At 33.9% G+C, this 24973-nt stretch overlaps 1 long non-coding RNA gene across 1 annotated transcript in view; it reads right to left on the bottom strand.

The window, feature by feature from the left end:
• The window catches only part of LOC309627682, a 478350-nt gene extending 453809 nt beyond the window's left edge, over nt 1-24541 (bottom strand). The window contains exon 1 of the long non-coding RNA XR_014243908.1: nt 10291-24541. This is a non-coding gene — a long non-coding RNA (uncharacterized lncRNA). The remainder of the gene's footprint in view (nt 1-10290) is intronic.
• Nucleotides 24542-24973: the final 432 nt, after the last annotated feature.

Genomic DNA, 24973 nt, shown 5'->3' with positions numbered 1-24973 from the left:
CAGGATAGTATAATTAATTCCACAGCCTCCTTACTGGTTTCTCACCTTTGACTCCTCTTCTTTATTTTATTTTCAACCAAGAAGTCAACTATTCCTTTAAAAGAGAAATTAGCTCAAAATATCCTTTGATTCTCATCTCATTCAGACCAAATCCCAAATGCTTAAAACTTCTGAGAATTGCTTATATAATTTGGAGAACAATTCCTCTCTGATGTCATCTCCTATGTCTCTCTCCTTCCTGTAATCCACTGCAGGCTCACGAGAACCTTGCTATTCTTCCAACAAGCCAAGCATTTTTCTGCTTCAGAAGCTTTACACTTGCTGCTCCTTTTTTTCTAGAAGTATTGTCCTTCAGACACCTGCATAGCTTAATTTTTCACTTCAAGTTCTTGCTCAAATATTATTAAAGATTTCCCTCATCCCCCTATATAAAATTGCAACCCCAATCCCTCATCTGAACATTCCTTATTTACCCGTACCCAGCTGTATTTTTCTCCATAGCAGTTAAAAACATACAGCATGTTATGTGTTTTCTTGACTGTTTCTTTATTGTCTATGTCTTCCACGTTAGAATAAACTGTGAGGTGAGCGAGTTTTTTGCTTGTTTGTATTTCTTTTACTTTTTGTTTTGATTCCCATAGTTATATCTCTAGTACCTAAAAGAGTGCCTGACATGCATCAGGCACTCAGTAAACATTTGATTAATAAGAGAAGGAATGAATATATAAATGAAATAAAATATAAAATGTTTAGCAATAAAACAAAAATATTTAAGATTGTTATGAATAAAACTGTATGACATTATTGATAAGATTTTTAAAAGATCTGCAAGTTTGGAAAGGTATATAATATTCATTATATTGCAAATACTTCAGATCTCTTTAAATTAATATACAAATTCAGTGCATGTCCAATCACAATTTCAAAGAGATTAATCACGGACACCAACACACTGACTGTAAATAGATACAACCATGGAAATGCTGTTTATAGCAGCAAAAATCAGAAAGCCACATAAATTGTCATCACTTAGGAAATAGATAAATAAAATGTATTATAACTAAATAACATTTAGATAGAGTAAACTAGATCTATATGCATCAACTTGAAGATAGTAAAGAAATAAATTAAAAGTGGATATATATGCATCTATACACATGCTATATCAGTTACATATCCATGATTTCAATTATCTTTAAAAGGTCATCATGCAAAAGAGGTATTTATTTTATGTGAATGTAATATTACTGATTTTTTAAAGAAAGTTAGGAGTTTACAAATCAAACTTAATAATTACCTGTGAAGAGAACAATAACAGAAGCTTGTCCAAATTTAGTGTACTTTATTATGACTTAAATGTGTTAAAGTCATTGAATTAACGTATGACAAATTATATTTCTGTTCTTAAAATTAATTTTCAAACCAGTGATGTATGGTAGGTTAATAAAGAAAGAGATATCTTAATGGTTAATGTAATGTTCCTCTTCCCCCACCCCGCCCGCCAAAGTGTTATTAAATTAATGGTGTGTTTTACTTAGAGTCCATGACATTTAAAAATCAATGAAATACGAGATTTTTACTTTGAAACTGGTATAGTGCAAAATATGAGGAATTACATCTGAAAAATTGGAGTAATGATGCTATTTAAGGATCAATATTGCTAAATATCCTACCATCAGTATATATATTGTTGTTACAGCTTATGGAAAGTTTGGCTTTAAAGTCAGAATGCAAACCTAATACATTGTTCACACTGACTTCTGAAAAATTCCTTCTAAGAGCAATACATTAGAAATAAGCATATTTTCTCTCCATAAGCCCAGTGCAACATTATATTTTCTCAGTACTAGAACAGATGGCTCTTCTCCATTTTTCTTTCTATCAGCATAAGACACTTGTTAAAAAAGAAAAGAGAAAAAAATTTTTCATTTACGCACTGGCTCCTCTCTCATTCCCTTCAGACGCTTGTACTCTGGAAGGGTTAGGGAATGAAGCTGATGCAAGAAACCTGCAACAAATCTTGAGAGCATGATCTCACTGAATGAAATAAAGGATTTAAATTATTATGTCTCATTTTATTTTATTTTTCTTTGTCATACTGTTGATTTATATTTGCTGTGACTAAATGTACTTATGGAGAAGCTATTCAGACCCCAGCCACTGAGAAACATAAAGGAAGAGGGAATACTCCGAAGAGAGGCTTATCACCTAGCTGAGAAGGCAATATACCTGAAACAGCACAGATCTGCCCAAATGGTGTTTTAGTGTTGCTTATTCCCCAAGAGGAACCAAAGATCATAGACACACATGTCAGTGCTCTGGGGAGTACTGGGGTGGGGGTGGGGGGGAATCTAAATTTGGGAGATCTGCTGGACATAGATGTCCACGTCACCATCCTACCTGTACCACGAGCAAAAGAATGCTTGAATTGAACAAATGAAGTTATGGGAAGATTCAAGGTGGGAAGAGAAGCTCCTGTGAACTTGTGTGTATAGACTTTGTGTTTTTTCACTATAAAATTCTTGTGATTTCTACTACTGAAAGTATGTTCAGTGGGGATGTTTTACATATCTGTATTATGAATGTTTGTAAGTGCCATAGAGTATTGGGCCCTTTCGAAAGAGCCACATATAAAAAAAAATGCTGATACCCTTAGGATCTCACAACCCGATAAACACTTTTGAGTTACAAGTCTCTATGACTAGTGATTTTGCTGATTGGAGCCTCTGTTAAAAGGAGTTGGGCTTTACCCAATGGTACCCCTTGAGGTTTTCAGCTTCTTGCTTCCCTGTGGTTGGTTACTAGCTGCACTCCATTTTACAAAGCAGCTATTAGATTATTAATAGGCTTTTTTCAAAACTAAACTTTTAAGTCGTGGAGGCTTTGTAACTCTTGAGGACTTCAGTTCCTGGTTATAAAACCTTTGCATGATTTTCAGATCTGACCACAGGCAATCACCAAGATGAGTCTCATGGGGAAAAGTGTGCCCTCCTCCTACTGGACTTTGTCCACAGCCCAGGTGTTATAGTCTCTCAAGAGGGCTGCATAAGGGACTCAGGCCCCCTGGCTGAACATGCTCTTCACATATTTACATTCCTAGCCTGGTGCCTAAGTTCCTAGGTCTCTTTTTCTGAGACCTTTTCTTTGGGTCTCCCTCAAAAGTGAGGTGACCCCCATGTTTGTGCTGATCTACCTGACCATTGATCAGCGCACCATTCCAGGGGAGAAAAGGGAACAGGGAGAGTCTGTACCTTCTCTGGCTTTAGACTCTTGCTTATACCATCACAGTAACGAATTAAAAGCTCAAGTCTCATTTTTGACTCATTGTTACTTTTCTGGTAGCTAAGTAGCCAATCAAAGAAAGTTCTCTCACCCAACTCAGCTGAGCTCCTGACAACTCTCAAAACTGATACTCCCATTTTGGGATAGCTCAGTCAGAATCAACAACTAATAATGTGGGAAAGGCCCAACAAGCCTCAGTTGTCAGTGGCAACTGGAAATGATATATTCTAAGAACTCAGTAGACCTGACCCAGTAGCATCTTGGCTTTATGTGAAAAAGTAGTAGCTATGTTGTTAAGGGGAACTTTGTTCCCCACTCTGTCCCCTTAAACAAAGCTCCTGGCTCACGAAAGACACTGATTTACAGAGTTCTCTTAAATACCTGGAGCATGGCTCACTAATGGATGGGTTAGGCTGACACCTAATGTGTCCACTGTGTTCCTGCTGATGTTCAACCACAGCACCAGCAATGCAGAGCTGGAAATGGGTATGATCACTCTGTTCAATGAGCAGAAATCAAGGCTTTTCTGAGAGCTGTGATAAATTCTTTCCCTGATGAAACTTGTTATATTTTTACTGACACTTGAGCTACTGACGAGCCTATCTCGTCAGTCTGCCACTTGGAAGACTTCAGAATGGCAAATTAAATGCATCCTTCTTAGGGGCCACAAACTGTGGAAACAGATCATAGCTGCTGATTGGACCATCAGGGTAACTCAGGTAGCATCTATGGTAAAGACCTATTCTCTGATGAGACAGACTGGAATCAAGCTGCTTATCAAGACTGTACTGCCCAGATTGCCACTCCTACCCTTTTGATCTTCATGGCAATAATCCACTATCAAAGAGTGGGCACAAAGGAAAGGATTCCATGTTTCTAGAAGAGGGGCTATCACTGCATGTTAGATTTGTGACACTTAGCAAGTTGATATAGTTGCTCATGGTGAGGGAGGTCAAATAGTATAGTATTTGCCTCTGCTTACTCCTGGCAAAACCAAGGTAGAGTGTGTGTATTTGCTAATACATCCCATTTACCTGGGTTAATGCCTCAGGCCAAGTTAAGAGGTTAATACAGAAAATTAAGGAAAAAACCACCTGGTTTTCTAAGATAAACTCTGATGATTTGTGGGATTTATAGAACTAACTGGGTCAAGTACCCTTTGTGGCATAACTGAGGACAGCACTGCAGGTTGGTCTCATTTTGCTGCTCTAAGCCCTGTTCACAGTAGCCTTAATTAAAGCAGTTGGATTTGGTCTCAGCCTCTGTCGCAGAGTGGCAGACAGAATGATGTGCTCATGGATAATTTGCCCAGAAACCAAATTGAGGTATAAACAAGGGGTGGATATATTTGAGAAACAATACTCCATCTTCTCTCATGTTTCCACATATCTTATGAGCAAAGCACTAACTGTACTTTTGTTATAGATTATCTTTTCAAAGTTTTTTGTACAACAATTAGCCTTGGAGGATAGAGATAGTGTCTCCCCTCAAAGCAAAGAGCAGGTTTGCTTTACTGTCTAATATAATAAAATAATCTTTACCTCTGGTAAAAAAAAATGTTAATAAAAAGGTTTGCATAAAGCCAATTATAAAAGTTTTGAGTTTCTAAGCTCAGAGTTCTGGGAACTAGTGCATAAATCTGTTGAAACTGTGATAACCTCAATTGCTATGAGAAATAAACTATCCTTTGTCTTCTACTGGAATCCATAAAACTGTGGAGGCTAATGTGTTAGATATCAGTAGGACAAATTTTCAGACATTTCACATTTCATGTCATATTCCTCCCTGTGCATATCATAGGTTCATCACCTCTTTTTTTTTGTTTGTTTTTTTTTAATGTCATCTTTTCACTGAGGCTATAGTCACCTTATCTAAAATTACTCCCCCTCACACCCACATTTCCCATGCCACTTCCTTGATTTTCTTGTCTCAGCACCCATATCTAGCAATCTTACTGTATTTTACTTATTCGTGTAGTTTACTGTGTCTCAACCAAAGAGAATGTATACTCCCTGAAGGCCTTTGTCTATTTTCTTTATAGTTTAATTGCCAGTATCTAGAACTGTGGTTGAAACATGGGAGGAGCCCAATAACACTCTTTAAATGATTAATAGGGTGGCAAGGGCTGTTAAAGATGCTGAGGAGAACAGGGGAATATATTTGGAGGCAATGGGAGATAAAATGTGCAAGATAGATACATGCCGAATTCTAAGTCTTTGAAAACCAACAGAGAACAGTAGATTCCTCATCCTGAATTCACTGTTTTTGAGAACGGAACCAGAATACCCTAGTTGTTACCCTTCCATCTCACTTTGGTACAGAAGATCCATAGATCTCATCAATTCTACCACATAAATACTCTAGGATTTTATTCCATTCACGGCTTTTTGTAATTTGACTCACAGTTAAACTCTAGTCTCATATTTAACCATTCTTCTCTGTGTTTTGCATTTACTGACATATTTAACATATTCAAACACATTGGTTTTTCAAATCTCTTTATGGCTTTCTGTGTTCTGATGGTTCTCCCCTCTTTACCCATTGGCTTGCTATCTTCTATTCATACTTCAAAACTTAATTTGAATGTATTCTCCTTTAGAAAGCTGTGTTGAACACCTTCACTCATCCCAAAATATGTCACCGAATGCCCCCAAGGGGCATAAGTTTAAAATCTCCATAGACATCATTAACTTAAATTGAAATTGTCTCTTATTCTTTCATACTAGAGTGTTAGAATAGAAGATCCTTGAAGAGAAAGGACTACATTCTTTTCATTTTTTTAAATGCATCTATGATTCCTGTATCAGTACCCAGTTCACAGCAGTAACTGAATACAAATAAAGTTAAATTTACTGCTGTAAGGTACTGTGTACAGAATAATTAATCTTAACATCAAATATATTTATAGTTAAAGTCCACTTGAAGTGAGTTTTGATTTTGTTTTACTGAGTTTTGTGTAAAATATCAATATGACAATATCTTAGTATGCATTCAGTAATGCGTAAAATATGCATTGGTTGAGAAGTCATTATAAATCTGTGGATTAAATCATCAGAATAAATGAGATTTCTGTGGAAGACAAACTGTGCTCAGTGTGCTTATTCCCTCTTCTCAGTTTTGTTTCCTTCATACGATTTATCACTGTCTGAAACTGTACTATTAGTCTGTTTTCCTGGTTACCGTTACTCATCTAGCACAAGATTGAATAGTTCATGGGAGCAAAGGTCTGCCTGGGTCACAGTCAGAATTATGGCTGTCACCTAGAAGACACTGAATAAACATTATTTTTCTTTTTCCAGTTGCTTTATCTTGCCCCAAGAATAATTCATGATATTAATAATCATAGAGAGGTCTGATATTAATTATGAAGATTTCTAAGAATTCAGCAAGCTTATTTCTTCTGTCTTTTAAGGATAGGGCAAGCTTTGAATGGCCAGTACACATGTGCTATTATTCTAAAAATTGAGGTTACAACTTGTTTTAAAAACATGCCACATTTACAGCCTTTTTAGAACTCGTTGAAAAAGATAAGCATGTATTTTATTCTTATAAATGGCATGTAACATGCTTTTTTTTTGTTTTGTTTTGTTTTTGTTTTTCATGGAGCCCCAATGATTCTAAATAGGAATTCTTTGAAATGTCAAAGAATTAGGCACTGGTAGTGAGATGATGGAGAACTTGCAGGATAAAAACTAAAAGTTGTAATAATAAGCTAACTTTTCTGTTATTGTTATTGTTCTGCTAACACTTTATTTACCCACAGTTCCTTCTTACATGCTGGGTGGGAGGGATATTAGTAGCAATGTTCTTTCACATGTTTAACAACAAGCTCAATATTGTAAACACAAAGCAAAACAAAACTTAAACTGTACCACTTACCAATTACCATGGTGAAAACATTTTCGACATGGTTGATTTCAAGCTACTGATGTGTCAGTGGTTCACAAAACTCCTAAAACTTTGTTAGTTTTCCTAAGTCATTAGGAGTTGGCTTGGAAAACAGAATATGTTTGGTGGGAAGAAACAGAGGAGATTAAGCCTGTAAAAATTTGTGTTTTTTGATTCATGCTTGGCTTGGGATTCATACTTACTTGCCTGGAAGGATGCCTACATGTGAAACAATTATAAGATTTTTCATCCAATGATGGCTGCAATCTTTTATCATTGTTTTATTAGTACTTCAAAAGTGTCATGGCCACAGAGAAAATGGTTCTAATCGCTTTTACCATGTAATAATTAGATAAGTAAATTCTATATTGTTCTTTTTTTACCTGCAATTAGATGAAACATCATGGAGTGGAAAGAATTAGGAGTTAAGAGACTTAATTTAAATTCTAGTCTTGCTCTGTGAATCTGATGGTTAAACTTGGTCCAAGTCACTTAACCTCTTATAGCTTAGAATTCTTAATAAATATTTGTTACATACTTGAATGAGAGTATTAGACTACATGCTCTCAAAAATTCATTTATGTACAAACTTTACTGACTGCCTGGATACTTCACAACTCAAAACTTTGCTACCTGCTGTGATGACATCATGTAATCCGATATTACAATAATCTTTTTGCAAACAGTGCTAACTTGAGTAACATCAATAAAAGTAATTATTATAATACATGCATAATGCATATATAAGAAGGACATCAAACATATTATAAAGAAACAAGTACAGATTATTTTGTGTTAAGAACAAATTATCTTCAAGATAATTTATAAAAATACAATATATTCAAGTATATATTATTATTCTAGAATATATTTTTTACCATCTATATTAATCATAGAAATCACCAGAAGTAAAAAAACAAATAAGAAACAAGCACAATTATATCAATATTTAGAAATTAAGTTCCAATTAATTTTGAATAGATACATTTGTAGTAGTGATGGTACAGCAAAAAGATTAATATCAATACTTAAAAAGTTTCCTCTTTAAGTTTATTAAAGAAATTTTAGAGTAGATAAATAAGAGGCAAAAATTAAGGGCATAATAAGGGCAGCACACTTGATTCTGGTCAAGTTTGAATATAAATCTAGTCTTAAGAAGCCTAAGCCTAATTCATCCTAGTGATGGATATAACTGAATGTCAATAACTGAAGATAAAACTGCCTATTGAGATCAAATAAAAACTGCCTATTGAGATCAAATAATTGAAGAGCCACAAATTTCTAATTCTTTGAGTAAAAATTGTTTTTCTGAGGGATGTTCAGTAAAGTTCAGAAGATACTTTCAGTGACAGTGTTTTCGTTTGTTTTTGTGTTGTTTTGTTTTGTTTTTAGTGTGGCCAAGGTCCTTTCTAGTCAACATGATTGTGACTGGCCACCTGGCGATTGTCACCTTCCCTTTATTGGACTGGAATCTCTTGGTCTCAGAAACTTTGGATAAAACCATTTCTTAATATTGTTCAATTTTAATGTTCAGTATATGGGTAAACATCTCCTCTACTAGCATTTCCCAGTAGAGATATAATGTGGGCCACATATGTATTTTTAAATTTTCTAATAGCCATATTAAAGATAGTAAAGGGAACAGATTAAATTAATATTAATAATGTATTTGAGCTAATTCAACATATCCAAACTGTTTTTATTTCTCCTTGTAACCAATATAAAATTATTAATTATAGTATTCTTTTTTGTCTTCAAAATTAAGTATGTATTTTATACTTATGATACATCTCAAATAAAATGCAATATTTTCAACAGCTCAAGTGAAATGTAATCCCACCAAAACAATAACGTTGTGTTTAACAGAAATATACAGATAACACTTCAGCTTTTAAATTTAAATTGAAATAAAAAATTTATTTCCTCAGTCCTACTAGCCACATTTCAAGTACTCAGTAGTCAGATGTGGCTAGTGGCTACCCTATTGGGTATCTCAACTCTACACAATAATGTGGGAGTAGAATTTACAAGAAAAAAAGAAAAACTAAAGAGAGACTATATATCTACACATATTTTCAGGTATTTTTTTCAGACAAACACAAGCAAAATTTTATTCAACTATTTTATGAAAAGTCAATGAACAATCCCTAGAGACTCACATTATAATCTGGATTGCTTTGCTTACTCTCTACTTTTAAAGACTAATCCATTTTATACATTTAAATTAAAAATTTATGGTAAAAAGCTGTTGTTGGGGAAGGGGGAATTTCTCCCCTACCCTTCTGAATTCTTTTGGCTGGTCTAATAATTAAATTGACACAAGACAGATTAACAGGAGAAAAAAAAATTAATCCATACATATGGAGGTCTCATAGAAACAGGAACTCCAAAGTAACAAAAGCAGGCTGTTTTTTTATCATTTTTAGACAAATAAATAATTACTTGTCAAGATTTAACAAAACAATAGGGCTTGTGCTTGGGGTAGCAAACTAATAAAGAAGTAAAGTTTGTTTATACAGTTTTCTTAATCTCGATTTCCCTAACTCTGGTGATAAGGACACTTTCTAGCCTCCTGGTATAAAGAGGATACCTTCACATTAAGAGATTTATTTCTCACTTTCAGAGAGAAAGAGGGAGATCAGAGGGTTTTAAAATATTTTTTCCCACCAATTTTCTCTCAAGCAACTTTAATTAAAATTAATCAACATTCCATTGTTACAAGTCTTAGGGCTGTCTGTTCCGAGCCTCAACACTTCCATTTTTATGCCAAACGTTATTAAACAAAAGTTAAATCATAACTTCTTAATAAGACTTGATACCTAATTATGAAGAATAAACAATAACTATTTAAATTAAGGACTCATAATAAATATTAAAAATGCAATTATATTTTTTCATTGGACTGACTGCAAATATGATCATAGATTAACCACTTAAACTTTTTTTTCAGATGTAAGTAAATGATAACATCTACTAATACTGTAAGTGACAGAAACACCACATGGGTTTAGGAGGCAAGAATAAGATCAAAGTTGTATATGCACATAAGAAACATAATAGCAATATTGGGTAACTAATTAGAATTGCTTTTAGAGAAATGCGTATTTTGTATTCACTTACAGTCACTGTATCCTGTAATTTTCGTTGCTGTCTGTTGCTGTGAATGGTGAAAAGAAGTTCCATAGACTTGTCTGGTCAGAATAGGCCCCAACTGCCACATGGTGATTCTACGGTAAATTACATTCGCATAGTCTCCTGCAACTGCTCCATTTTCTCTCTGAGCTGCATTCTTCCAGAGAGTGTAGTTGTTACAACACCTGGCTCTTTGCCCTGGATGCTGCCCAGTTTGCTTCTGTGACATTAACCTGGTGCCTGAGAGTCTGAGTGTCAAGAAGGTTGACTCATTTACAGTTTTCCATTATGTAGCTCTAACATTTTATGTTGTTTCCTAAATAACAGATGCAGTTTAGCTGCCCTAGACATGGTAAAAATGCAGCTAGTCTCCTCAGTGGCTGTGTAACAATAATCTTCATTGCATTACCTGGATATACAAATATATGTTTTCTCTATTTCCTTATTTTTTGTTCACCCATGTGCCTTAGAAGAAGGCTGGAACTTCCACAATTAGAAAGAACCACCCCCCTTCTTTTCTATTCTATCAGGATTTGAGCATGTGAACAGGATGTTATTCCACTTTGATATATATTATCATATATGAAAATTTATATAAATTAAATCCAGTATATAACATTATTGCATATGAAATAGGAAGGTATAAAAAGATCAATTATTCTATAAACATAACGAATACTCCTTTTTTTCTGTAGTGTATTAGTAAAGAAGTGATTATAGGATGTGACAGGGGTTTTAACTAAATATTATGTCAGAAATTTGGATCCAGAAGCTTGTGTATTTATGTGTTTGTGTCTCTATCAAATGATTTTTAATTTGTCCAAAGACAAACCCAAATCAACACAAAACAAATACAAAATGGAAAATACATTGTGGAAGCAAAGAGTCAGTGATTTTGTTTTGTTTACATTTTAAACATAAAATAATAACCACATTTGGACAGCAGAGCTAAGGATGTCTAAGTGTGTAGTCTCTAACCTGAACTTTGTATTCTTGAATCAATCCTGAAAACAAGGCATATAAATGTTACAAAAAGGCTGATTTGACAACAGAATACATATAATTGTTGTTGCTATGCTAGGGGGAAAAAGGGATTAATAATTCAAAGGCTACCTTATTTTAAGGCTAACTTTTAACAATCTCAATACATATTCTGTTGTCCAATCGGGATGGATATGTATATACAGGAGAAATATAACACTGTTTCTTTATCAGAAATATAATAGTGCTGTGTTGATCACGACTTTTAAAATTTCTATAAATAATGTGACATAGGTGGACAGAATGTTAAAGTACTTCTTCTTCAGTAATTCAACTAGGAGTTGACATATCTCTAAGTATGCTCCCCTTTAGTCATTACTTCTTGTCACCCTTTGAAAATATGCCTGAATACAAGAAGCTATTTTTCAATAAGACATTCAGCTATCAACACTTATTCTATGGTAATTCAAGTTCCTTTGTCTTTTAAGGAAATTGCTGTTGAATTATAGTCTTAGACCATCTCTAATAGCACAGTTACTAAAACTGATTTTTCATACATATTCATAACTATAACCATAAAGACCCTTGCAGATTTCAAAATGATACATCAATCAATGCCACAGATTCTTGCTTAGCAACTCAAAAAATAGAAAGCATAGCCTAATATTTTCTTTGTGAAACACTGTGCATTTTTATGCAAAACATTATCAAAAAACAATTTGTCTTATGCATATATATATTTATATCACAGATGTACGCAAGGTTGAGAAATAAACAAAATGCTAAAAGAGAGAACTCTTTATGCAGCTCTCTGCCCTTCAAAGTCAATACTCTGCCAGGCAAGTAATAGAGTTCTAAAGGGAAAAACTAATACAGCCCTAAGCTAGGATACTGTTGAACTTGATTTGGCCCAAAATAGTAGGTAGCAATGTAATTCTGCAGTGTTCCATACCTTCTCATGATCCCTAGGTAACATTTTTTCTCACCTATCAACACTAAAACATGAACCTAATGTAGGAAATTCTAGATTAAAGTCTTGGGTTGAAACATTATGAAAGAAATTTCTTTATACAAAATTGTTTACTTTTCTTTTCCAAGTAGAGGAAAAAAGTAAATGGAAAATCCAGCATAATAGCAACAACAAAGAAATAGACAGCACTATGAAAAGGAGACTACAGGTGTTTAACAATTAAACCTTCATCTTATCAACAACAACACTAGTGAAATATCTGTTGAAGTAACCTGATCATATTAAATAACACTTTGAAAGTTCTTAATTTTGATTTTTATATCATATTATATATTCAAGCATATAAAAACTCAAAAATCACTTTAATAATTTAAAACAATATGGATACCAAAAATATTTTTAAAGCTTTATGAGTTATTTGCAATAATTTTCTTTTTCCCTCATAAACTATGTATATGTTTTCATTATGGTGACTTAGAAAACGATTATGAATTCAAGAAATACCTCATTTTAGAGCTAAATGAATCATTTCAAAAAGGTTTAATAATTCCTACTCATTAGAGCAAGGCATGTGGGAAGGTATGCAATGCTAGACATCTAAATTCCTTCAACTTTGCTCCATCCAAACATCCCCAGTTTATTTACCTTATTTTTCCTTGATGGTTATAGATATGCTTCCTTGATCAACTAAAGAGACTTTATAAGGCTAATTTTTCTAGCTTGTGTTTTAAATCATATTCCTTTTTTAGCTGTTTGGTTAACCTACAAAATATTCAAATTTCCCATAGTTTAAAACCAAATATCAGTTATTATTATCACCACCACCACTACCATCAACAATAACAAACCACCTCCATTCTGCCTTGTCATCTAAAGGCAGTACATTTCAAGCCAGCTCTTTATTTAGGGTTTCCTTCTACCTGGAATGCCTTCCATCCTGCCATTCATCAAGGCTCTTTCTAAATATAACCTTCTCTCATATTTGGTCATATGTCCTTTCATGAAGGATGTTCAGGATAATCATAGTGCTCTACAAATGCATATCTAGCTCATTTTTGTATTGCTAATGTCTCAAATAGATTCACAGTGTCTACTACATAGATCACAAGCATTGGTATTGGCAAGGGTTTTAGAAATTAGACCATATTCATTTTACATATAAGAAAATTCAGAGCCTGAAAGATGAAATGAATTTCTTAAAGTCATACAGCTAATTAGGTTGAGCTGAAATTAGAACTCACATTTCCTGACAAATGCAAAATTCGTTCTCCTAACATCATTTTACTTTCTTCCCTATGTTGAATGACCTATCTTAGATTACAGCACAAATTACACAATAATAAATATTTGTCATAATATCTTATAGACTCAGATGGTAGTCAAAAACCATATACTAGAAGATGTTCCATGGAGGCAAAGATACCCTTTCCATGACTTTGTGGACCCTTTACCTTAAACTCAGTTTGGAAACTCTACCAGGGAGATGGTCAATTGTTTTTTCTTTGCTGTCATCACCATATCTCTGAATTTCAAATATAAATAAGACTTCCTTCTATCAAAATGTATCTAAAACTGTGTTAAATAATTCTTAAAATGTAGTATGATCAGTAATTCTATATCATCATTTTGTCTATAATTATTTTCAAATGCTTATTCAAAATTGTTCTGAAGGGATTTTCCACATTAAAATGGCATTTGATGACACTTTTGGAAAAAAGAAATTTCTTATGGTATAACTCCGATATAAATGTTTTCTTCCACGTTATAGTTACTGATCTATGTCTAAAGACATATGGACAATTAGAATGAAAACCTAGGCACTAGTAGATATAAAGTTTGCTAATAATTTTAGGTAATATCATATGGTAGTTAAAAAGAGTAATTATAGTATTTATGAGGCAAAATCCTATCTATTCAGCAGTATCAGTGTTTACAGATCAAATCCATTTAAAATGTAACACCTATCTGCTGTGATGTATAACCAAATTGTGTATAGCTATGCACAGATGTGCATATATAGAATTCACATATACATAAACATCAAATACTGAAAAGTGTCTTTAGATGTTTGTTTCTTCCCCCTGGGAAATCTCAATTCAACAGACTCTGAGACAAATATATTTCATGCATATGCCCTTTCCTCATACACAACATGTAGTAGGTTTAGGTGAAATGAGTGTTGAAAGTACAAACATCCCAGAAGAATTATACTTACACCTGAAGGAATCCCTGTGGAGCTGGGTAAAGGCTGAGATTTGAAAGAAATGATTCATTTTAACTAAGAGGCCACAGTGTCTGAATACAAAGCATATTTATAATAGTTTTCAGATTTGTGACAGGTTTCTTGATTTAATATCACAGTTTTAATGTGCAATGGCTAATAATTGTGAAGATGTTTATATTAAGTTATAAGTGAATAAAATGTCATTTTGCCTTTTTAATTTATTTTATAAGCCATCATACCTTATAAAACATTCTTGCTTTATTGTGTTCCATTTACTTATTTCCATATTTGTAACTTGTCCAAACTGTTTATTAAATTTTATATTTTCCATTATGATAGCCATTCTAAACATTCAAAATTTTTTTGACTGGAAATTTAAAATCAGTCTCTCTCTTCTCTTTCTCTGACCTCTCTCTGTCTGTCTCTCTCTGTCTGTCTATCTCTCTCTCTCTCTCCCTCTAAAGACACATAATGCTATTTTTCCTCCAGTTGTAAGCAGTAAAATTAGTTTTAGTACTAGATGTCCTAACGTCTTATTATGTAATAATGCAAGAGGCCAGTATCATTTCATCTTCAAGATAATTTGGGCAGAAGTGAGAAAAGAATGCTCCTCAAGAAATACAAAGACATGAGTTATTTATCTATCTACTAATTTAACTGTAGAAACAAAGAGAAAGAGAGTATCCTAATTTCTACCTGTCAAGAACTGTGAAGGATCTGAGATTTTATCCTGTTTACAAGCTAATAAGTTAGTTTGTTATTACTGTTCATGAATGGAAATTGGGGGAAGACGCAAGACTCCTACGTGACAGACAAAGGACTTTATAAGTCACAGCCAGAGCAGTAGCTGGAACTTCATGGTGTTCTGTGCCAGTTCCATCTGTCCCCCAAGTTCCACAGAGGTGATGCAAAGGGCTCATCAAGGATGCTTGCTGATGAAACAGGCTGTGTTCAAGGAGACAGGTGAGCCTGCTTTTTTAGTAAGAGGAAGCAAGCCTGCTCTTCACCTGTGTTGGACTTGGGAAGTGAGGGCTTACCTCATCTCTCAAGCTTACTTGCTGTCAACTCAACCATGAGAAATGTTCTGGGTAATGGTAGTCAGACTCTTGCATTCTTACTATGTCAGTAAAAATGTAAGGGGGTGCTCAAGGTCCATGGCAGTTGCCTCTCTGAACACTTCCTTATTAATTTCTATTAGATTTTAATAAAATTTAAAAACTACAGATTCTTAAACATCATAATCATGAAACTCAAGATAAATTCAGGTCTTTTAACCTGCATGAAAAACGTTAAGAAACTTTGAGGAATATGGAACTCAAATTATTCTAGAGATGATTCACCTTTATTGAGGTACTAAGAATTAGCCATAATTTTTGCCTAAGAAGAGAAAAATACAAAGGAAGACCTGAGAGGTCATTATCAGGAAGAGCTTTGTTAGCACCATTCTGAATTCAAAGAAAAAAAAATGTTTCCCATACACCTGGCACATACTAACACAAAATGCTCTAGGCCATGGTCAGAAGATGATTAAAGCTATTGCTTGTTAAATAGTGTTTTAAATGGTGTTAAAAATCTGAGGTATAAATAAATACTTTTTATGTGCTTGTCCTTTAGAAAGGTGAGGGAGTAAAGACATTTGTCTTTTTAGTAGTCTATTATTGCAGTCTAATTCATAGAAATGTGCATGTGCATATGAATTTTACTCTAAAGTAATACTATTTTTATTCTCTTACTGAAGAGTTTAAACAGCTTAACATTACCTGAGGGCAGCACTATTTTCTTATGCCATTTTCTACCAAGACACTAAAGCAGAGAAAATTAACTTTATTCAACACTTGTGTCTTTAAATGGATAATGATTTCATCTAGTTAAAGCTGTCCTGGGCTACTTAGTTTATTTCAGGGAAGGAATTGCCTGCTCCCTCAGGATAAGATAATTTGTCACCTTGGAAATGAAATTACCCACACTTGTTTACCTGAGGAGCTGTGCTATGTAATACCTGCTTGCTCTATTACTATCTTTATATCAGAATGTGCTCAATTCTACAAGAACATGTGTTACATAATCAAAGACTCTAAAGCAAACTTAAATAGAACACAAGTCCTGCTCTATAATCTAAAATGAACTTGACAGATAGATAGGGAGAATTTAATGAATCTCAAAAAATTATCCATTTAATTTTAGGATCTTCTGTGAATTAACATATGTGTCTCTAAGAGAGAAAAAAAAGTTTATTCCACAGCATATTGCCCAAACTCTAGTTTAAAATGTTTAACATTTTCAAAATATTTATTTTTGGATTTTGTAACATTAAGAAATAGAGCCATTGGAATTTTTTATTCAATAAATAAGACAAATATGTGTATATATATGAGATCCAGCTGTAAATACTCCCTTTAAAAAAATGCTTCTTGTGTCTCTCTGAAGTTTTATTACATGTTGAAAACCTTAATTTTCCCCCATTTTCTTTTTTTCCCCCATTTTCTTACAATTTAGAAATTTAGATATGAAAATGCTTGTAATTGCTTTTTCTCTTTAATTTCATTTTGGAAGGCATGACAAACATCTTTCATAGATGGTACAGCTCTCAAAATTTGTTGTAGAAATAGATTTACAGAGAATAACCTTTTAACTAAAAGTGTTTGTTTTTTTAACATCTTTATTGGAGTATAATTGCTTTACAATGGTGTGTTAGTTTCTGCTGTATAACAAAGTGAATCAGCTATACATATACATATATCCCCATATCTCCTCCCTCTCGCGTCTCCCTTCCACCATCCGTATCCCACCCCTCTAGGTGGTCACAAAGCACTGAGTTGATCTCCCTGTGCTATGTGGCTGCTTCCCACTAGCTATCTATTTTACATTTGGTAGTGTGTATATGTCCATGCCACTCTCTCACTTCATCCCAGCTTACCCTTCCCCCTCCCCATGTTAATGGAAATACTTGAAGATGTTTAATGGCCTAAATAAGTAGGAAGTTTAGCAAGTAAGTAAGGAGTTAGGAGAGTTCTTTCACCCCTTTCCTATGCGTAATAATGTTTTAGAGAGGGTGGATAGAAAATCTGTGATTGCCAGGTGATGAGTCAGGAAGAGTGCTGCTGACTAAAGGATTAAGAGTGAACGCTAAGTCTATTTTTGATATGATGATGTTCTGGGCTGAAGTGTGTCTTTCCAAAATTCATGTGTCAAAGTCCTAACCTCCAGTACCTAAGAATGTGACTTTGGAAATAAGGTCTTTATAGATGTAATTATTTACATTAAGTCATTGTGGAGTAGGGTGAGCAGCTACTCCAATATGACAGATGTCCTTTAAAAACGGGAAATTTAGACACAGACATACACACAGGAAGAACGCTATGTGATATGCCTAACAAGCCAAAAATGTCAAAGATTGCCAACAAATTATTAGAAACTAGGAGACAGGCATGGAACAGATTCTCCCTCACAGCCGTCAGAAGGAACCAATCCTGCTAACACTTTGATCTTGGACTTTGAGCCTCTAAAACCATGAGACAGTACATTTCTTTTGTTAAAGCCACCTAGTTTGTGATCTTTGTTATAGCAGCCTAGCTAACTAGTAAAAGTAGTAATTGCTTTCTCTTTGGGGAAAAAAATACACCATCATATTTGTATACCATTTTCCAGGTTATATAATGCTTCCCATACATTGCTACTCCTGATCCTCAGAATGATCTTTTGATATATTCACGCTGGGTATACTTATCCTGATTCCACACATAATAAAATTGCTACTCTTACAATTTAAGAGGCCTGGCAAAGTAACAGAGCTAATAAAAAATACAGGGAGGACTTGAAACTAGGTTGTCAACTCAAATTCTATGCTATTTCTTAAATCAAACAGGTAACATATTTTTTTAAATATAATCGTTATTTACATGAATTTTTTGGCTAGATCAGAGAAAAACTCCCATTGTGTGCCTAGGGTTCCCTCTAAAAAGATAACTGATAGGATAAAATAAGGTAATGTGGATATCTAATCATCTTGGCAATGATTTTTCTCCATTTACATTAAAAGCTGGCATTCTAATTAAAATGAATTTATAATATATCTCATATTCTGGGAAAGGAAAAAGTAAAAAATAAGATGGTCTGAGTGAATTTCCTCCTCAGCTGCTATATTTCATGTTGTAATCAACGTAGTAGAAAAATGTTTAAACAACAAACATGAATTTTGTGCTAAGAGAAAACTGCTATTTGCAATCTGGAAAATATGCCTTCAGAGATACAAGGATGAGACAATGCTCTTGTTTGTGGAAAATTCAGGAAAAAAAAAAAAAAGACTCCCTATGGAGATCAGTCTTGATAGATGGCTAAACTCTCCTCGTGACCACTCTCTGCTTATTGTATTCCTTTTTTTTCTCAAATAACTACAGAGTGTCCTACATAAATATTTTTATACATGATTTTAAAATACTGTACATGCAGAAATTCCAGTAATTCATCTTGGCAGTTTTCATGATTACATGTAAAGAAAGGAGAAAGGAGAAAAATCTTTAAGAAATAGGGAGCGTGGAGATGTTAAAGAAGAAAACGCCCATTGGGTTTAACAATATGGTGATCACTGATAAACCAAAACGGTTGCCCATGGATGGTCAGGATGAGAAGAAAGGAAGAGAAAAATAAATCCATTTCGAAAGTTTAACTATAAAGGAAAAGAGTAATATAATTGTAGCCGTCCAGGGATTTTCAATTACTTTTACTCATACCTTATCTTGAATGAGTGGAGTCAAAGCAGTTTTCTTGTAAACTGAAAAAACTATTCCAAGCCTCTTTAAAATTATATAATATGTGAGACAGATTCATATTTTGCATCTACACTGTGGTATAGAAGACAACCTGATTAACCTTTTCCCTATCCTAATCCTGACTTCCACAATTAAGTTTATAAAACAAGGATCAATGAACCTCTGAAAAGTTAAATATTGGCTTCAAGGCCACACAATTAACTCAGATCACTGTATGTAACAGAATGCTACATTTTTATGATCAAAACTGCCCAACTTGCCTAACTGTTTTCATTCCTTTGCTGAGTTAGAATTTAATGGTATGATATATTTTTGCTTACCACCGTCTCTAAGACACTTTGTCAACAATGATTCTCAAGGTGTTTTTTAGCAAGGATAGGTGATATATTCCTGGCTGATGTTATTTTAAGGGGAAACAAACAAACAAACAACTTTGCAAATCTTTGAAGGTTAATAAAAAAAATGGAAAACTATCTTGAAGACCATATTTATTCTCTTTCAACTTTCAGAGACTTTGGAGCTTTCTTCCAGCTCAAGGTTTTTGTTTGGTTGTTTTGCTTTGTTTTGCTTTTTATTCCATTCAGGGGCATTGAAGCATTTATTCCAGACAACCCCACTGCTTGAGTTTACTTTTTAGCTTTTTCAATTTCCTATTCCCTAAAAGATTACTTGTCAACATTTATATGTCTTTCTAAATCCAAGTGTAGTAACCATCTTACATGAAATTTAGCAGCTATGTCTTCCCTTCAGATTCCATGTCTGTTCTTCTCTGGAAACTTTTGGAACTTGTTCTAGAACATATGACCCAAATAGTGTTATTCTTCTACATAGTCCTTATGAAAATTTTTATAACAAAAATAGTTCCTTTTGAATCTAGAAATTCAATTATAATTTTTTATTTTTCCTACAATGGAATGAAAAACCTGACTCCTGCTATTTATTTGGCTTGATATTTTTTCTAATTCATTAATTCGAAGTATGCTTTTCTAAAATTCTTCAACAATATCCGTATTTTAAAGCTTGAAGAATAAGCCTACTATTAACTGAAAAAGTATGTTTTTTATTAGTTCAACAGTTAAAGTTTTTTCTCAAGTGTCTTATAAATAATTATTAACATTATTATATACTTTCAAAGAATTCACAGGACTTCTAAATTGCCTCAGTTCATGACTATAAATATTAATGAAAAGTTTTATAGACTGTTACTACTCTGTATGCCTTTGTCTCTGGTTATGTCTATTATCACACTGGGATACCCTACAATCAGGGTTTTTATGACTTTGAAGAATTCTGGCATGCTGTTTGTCTAAAAATTAATCACTTTCATGGAAATCCTTAGCAAATGTGAAAATTCATCTCTGGAGAGCTTGACAGTATCTATTCACTATATTTTATTTAATTTGTAAAAAAAAATGCTAATTATAAAGTTTCCTAAATTAAACTGTGTGCTAATTTTTGTAAACAAAATCCTGTCTTTTAAAGCTTGTCTGCTTTAAGATATGTTCTAAAGACACACTTTATTTGAAATGACTGATTACAGAAATTTAGTGCATATATATGAAGTATGAAATTAAACATCATATTATTTTTCATTTTCAAAAAACAAAATGTTTTTCATATCTTGACATGATTTATTATTTGGAAGCAACAGAGGTGTGTAGCTTTATGTGCTCAAACTAAGATTCCTTTGCTAATGAAATCATATCTTTTATCATGTTTTATCAGAGTTTCATTTTTAATGTTACTTCGATGGAATTTTTTTTTTTTTAAAAGTCCTACCAAATCTTCCCAAAGGACAACTTTTCCTGGAAAGAATAAATATCAAAAACTTACTGCTTATAAAGTAAAACTGACATAAGGCTATAATTACATTCTATTATCGTGAGCTATCTGTTTATCTCTACAGGTTAAAGGTGAGTACTGAGTACTTTTTTAAAAAAAAGAAAACAATTTAGCTATTTTTTTATATTTATAAATACTAAAGAAACAGAAATTCATTAATTATCTTATATAATTTAAAGAAGAATCAAAGCCACAAATTTTCAGACATTTTCCAAACCATTTCACAATCCTTCTGTTCATTTCAATAACCATAATTTCTTCTGTATATTAGCAAACTCTCAGAAAGGCATGATATAGACTCTATGTAGATTTATAGATTTTACTTTAGTACCAACTCATTAACTCTTAATGATCTAAAGGGTCATTTTCACCTATAATTTATCAAAATGTTAAAAATTTTTCAATTTTAAGTTTCTATATAAAATGGAAACTCAAAATGGATTAAAGACCTAAATGCAAGACCAGATACTATAAAACTTGTAGACGAAAAACAAAGACAGAACACTCTTTGACATAAATCGCAGCAGTATTTTTTTGGGATCCATCTCCTAAAATAAAGGAAATAAAAGCAAAAATAAACAGATGGGCCCTAATTAAACTTAAAAGCTTTTGCACAGCAAAGGAAACCATTGACAAAATGAAAAGACAACTTACTGATTGGGAGAAAATATTTGCTAATGATATGACCAGTGAGGGATTAATATCCAACATATATAAACAGCTCATACAACTCAACATCAAAAAAACAAACAACCAAGTTAGAATATGGGCAGAAGAACTGAACAGACATTTTTCCAAAGAGGACATGCAGATGGCACATGAAAAGATACTCAACATTGCTAATCACCAGGGAAATGCAACTCAAAACCACACTGAAATATCACCTCACACCTGTCAGAATGGCTATCATCAAAAAGAACACAAATAACAAATGTTGGTGAGGATGTGGAGAAAAGTGAACCCTTGTACACTGTTGGCAGGAATGTAAATTGGTGCAGCCACTATGGAAAACAATATGGAGGTTTCTCAAAAAACTAAAAATAAAACTACCATATGACCCAGCAATTGCACTTCCGGATATATATCCATAAAAACTAATTTGAAAAGATACATGCACCCCAATGTTCACAGCAGCATTATATACAATTGCCAAGATATGGAAGCAATCTAAGTGTTCATTAACAGATGAATCGAAAAAGAAAAAGTGGTATATACACAAAATGGAATACTACTCAGCCATAAAAAAAGAATGAGATTTTGCCATTTGCAGCAACATGGATGGACTTGGAAGGGCATTATGCTAAATGAAATGAGTCATACAGAGAAAGACAAATACTATATGCTATCATTTAGTGTGGAATCTAAAAAATACAACAAACTTGTAAATATAACAAAAAAGAAGCAGACTTACAGATATAGAGAACAAACTAATGGTTCCCAGTGGGGAGGAGAGGAGGAATAATATGTATGGAATGTGAATTATATCTCAATAAAGCAGTTTTCAAAAATATATATATATATATGTATATTTCTATGTTTTAATGCTATTGAAAATATCAAAATAAAAAATTAAAACTGTAAACCCTCATTCAGTACATTACTAGAAAATAATGAATAAATACTATTTAATTGTATTGCATTATTATTTTAAGCAACTCCTTATGCATCTCCCTTCGTAATAAAATATTTCTTGAACTAGTTTCTGAAAATGCAATCTGTCTTACACATATCATACAGAATATTATTTTATTATTTTAAAATGTGTTATGGAAACTACAAAAGAGCTTTAGGAAAAACAAAGAAATAGAATTAATTTGTAATTACATTATCAATGTTTTATTAGAAAGAACATACTTTGAAATTAACTGATGATATTTCAAAAATATTTTCTAATTGTTTTAGACGATGGAAGAATATTTTTAAAGTATTAATTTGTTTTGAAAACTATCTCTTCAGCTGTAGGAAAAAAGGTTATCCTTAAATTTTCCCTCTATCAATATAATTTCACATTTCTTACAGTGAAATATAATAGTAATAATGGAGTTAGGTAAATTAGCAGAATCTGTGTGTAATTCATATCGTAATATATTTCACTGCCCTCAATGATAGCATGTTGTTATTCCAAAACTTTGAGGTTTGGGGAATTTATATTATTTCTATAATTATTTTGGGACCCAAAAAACCTGTTGTAGAATTAGAATATATTATTTCTAAATGTAAAAAATTTGAGCTTATAATTTTATACATTTTTAACTTTCAAAAAATTTTGCTAATTGCAATATTTCTTCAAAGTTAAGAATTTGACTAATTTCTTATGTGAATAAATCTCAGTAGGTTATGATTAATCTTTTAATAATTTCTGATGGCTTTATATGGCTGTTTGTATGACAAACAAAAAGAAAAGAAAATGAGGTATCAGTCTTTTAGAGTTATTACTCTACATTACATAATAATGTTTAATATTCATTAAATGTTTACCTTTGCCAAGAACTATCCTAAATATTTCATATAAATTTTCTCATTTAATCCTCATAATAATGGTATGAGATTGGTACTATTATGGTCACTACTTTACAGATGAGGACATTGAAGCAACCAGTGTTAAAATAACTCCTTAGCATCTACTCCATTAAATTAGAACCAGGATTTGAACCCTTACATAATGTTCCCCTAGCCTAGACTTTTAACCACAAATATGAATGCAAATAAAAGAAATGCCTCAACTTGAGCATAAGGATCAAAATGTTTCAACGGGATAACTATTGAACACATGAAAAATTTTTCTTTTGTAGATTTTCTCATATAAGCTTTTCCTTGAGAAGGATTTGAGAGAAAGGTTAATACAGACAAAAGGAATACTTTTAAAATTACAGATTAACAATGAACGAAGACCTTCAAGATGGCAGAGGAGTGAGACGTGAAGATAACCTTCCTCCCCACAAATACATCAGAAATACATCTACATGTGGAACAACTCTTACAGAACACCTACTGAACACTGGCAGAAGACCTGAGACTTCCCAAAAGGCATGAAACTCCCCACATACCTGGGTAGGGCAAAAGAAAAAACAAAGACAAAAGAATAGGGACGGGACCTGCACCACTGGGAGGGAGCTGTGAAGAAGGAAAAGTTTCCACACACTAGGAAGCCCCTTCACGGGTGGAAATGGGGGGGTGGTGGTGGGGGAAGCTTCAGAGCCACGGAGGGGAGTGCAGCAACAGGGGTGCCGAGGGCAAAGCAGAGAGATTCCCGTACAGAGGATCAGTGCCGACCAGCACTCACCAGCCCGAGAGGCTTGTCTGCTCACCCGCTGGGGTGGGCGGGGACTGGAAGCTGAGGCTAGGGCTTTGGAGGTCAGATCCCAGGGAGAGGACTGGGGTTGGCTGTGTGAACACAGCCTGAAGGGGACTAGTGCGCCACAGCTGGCTGGGAGGGAGTCCAGGAAAAAGTCTGGACCTAAGAGGCAAGAGACCATTGTTTCGGGGTGCACGAGGAGAGGGGATCCAGAGCACCGCCTAAACGAGATCCAGAGATGGGCATGAGCCGCGGCTATCAGCGTGGACCCAAGAGATGAGCATGAAATGCTAAGGCTGCTGCTGCAGCCACCAAGAAGCCTGTGTGCAAGCACAGGTCACTATCCACATCTCCCCTCCTGGGAGCCTGTGCAGCCCTCCACTGCCAGGGTCCCATTATCCAGGAACAACTTCCCCAGGAGAACATACTGGGCACCTCAGGCTGGTTCAATGTCATGTTGGCCTCTGCTGCCGCAGGCCCACCCTGCATTCCGTACCCCTCCCTCCCCCAGGCCTGAGTGAGTCAGAGCCCCCTAATCAGCTGCTCCTTTAACCCTGTCCTGTCTGAGCGAAGAACAGATGCCCTCAAGG

This window comes from Balaenoptera borealis, assembly GCF_965194805.1.
Source record: "Balaenoptera borealis genome assembly, chromosome: 4".
NCBI lineage: Eukaryota > Metazoa > Chordata > Mammalia > Artiodactyla > Balaenopteridae > Balaenoptera > Balaenoptera borealis.
The sequence above is the reverse complement of the archived record's forward strand: the minus strand, read 5'-3'. Positions and strand labels throughout refer to the sequence as shown.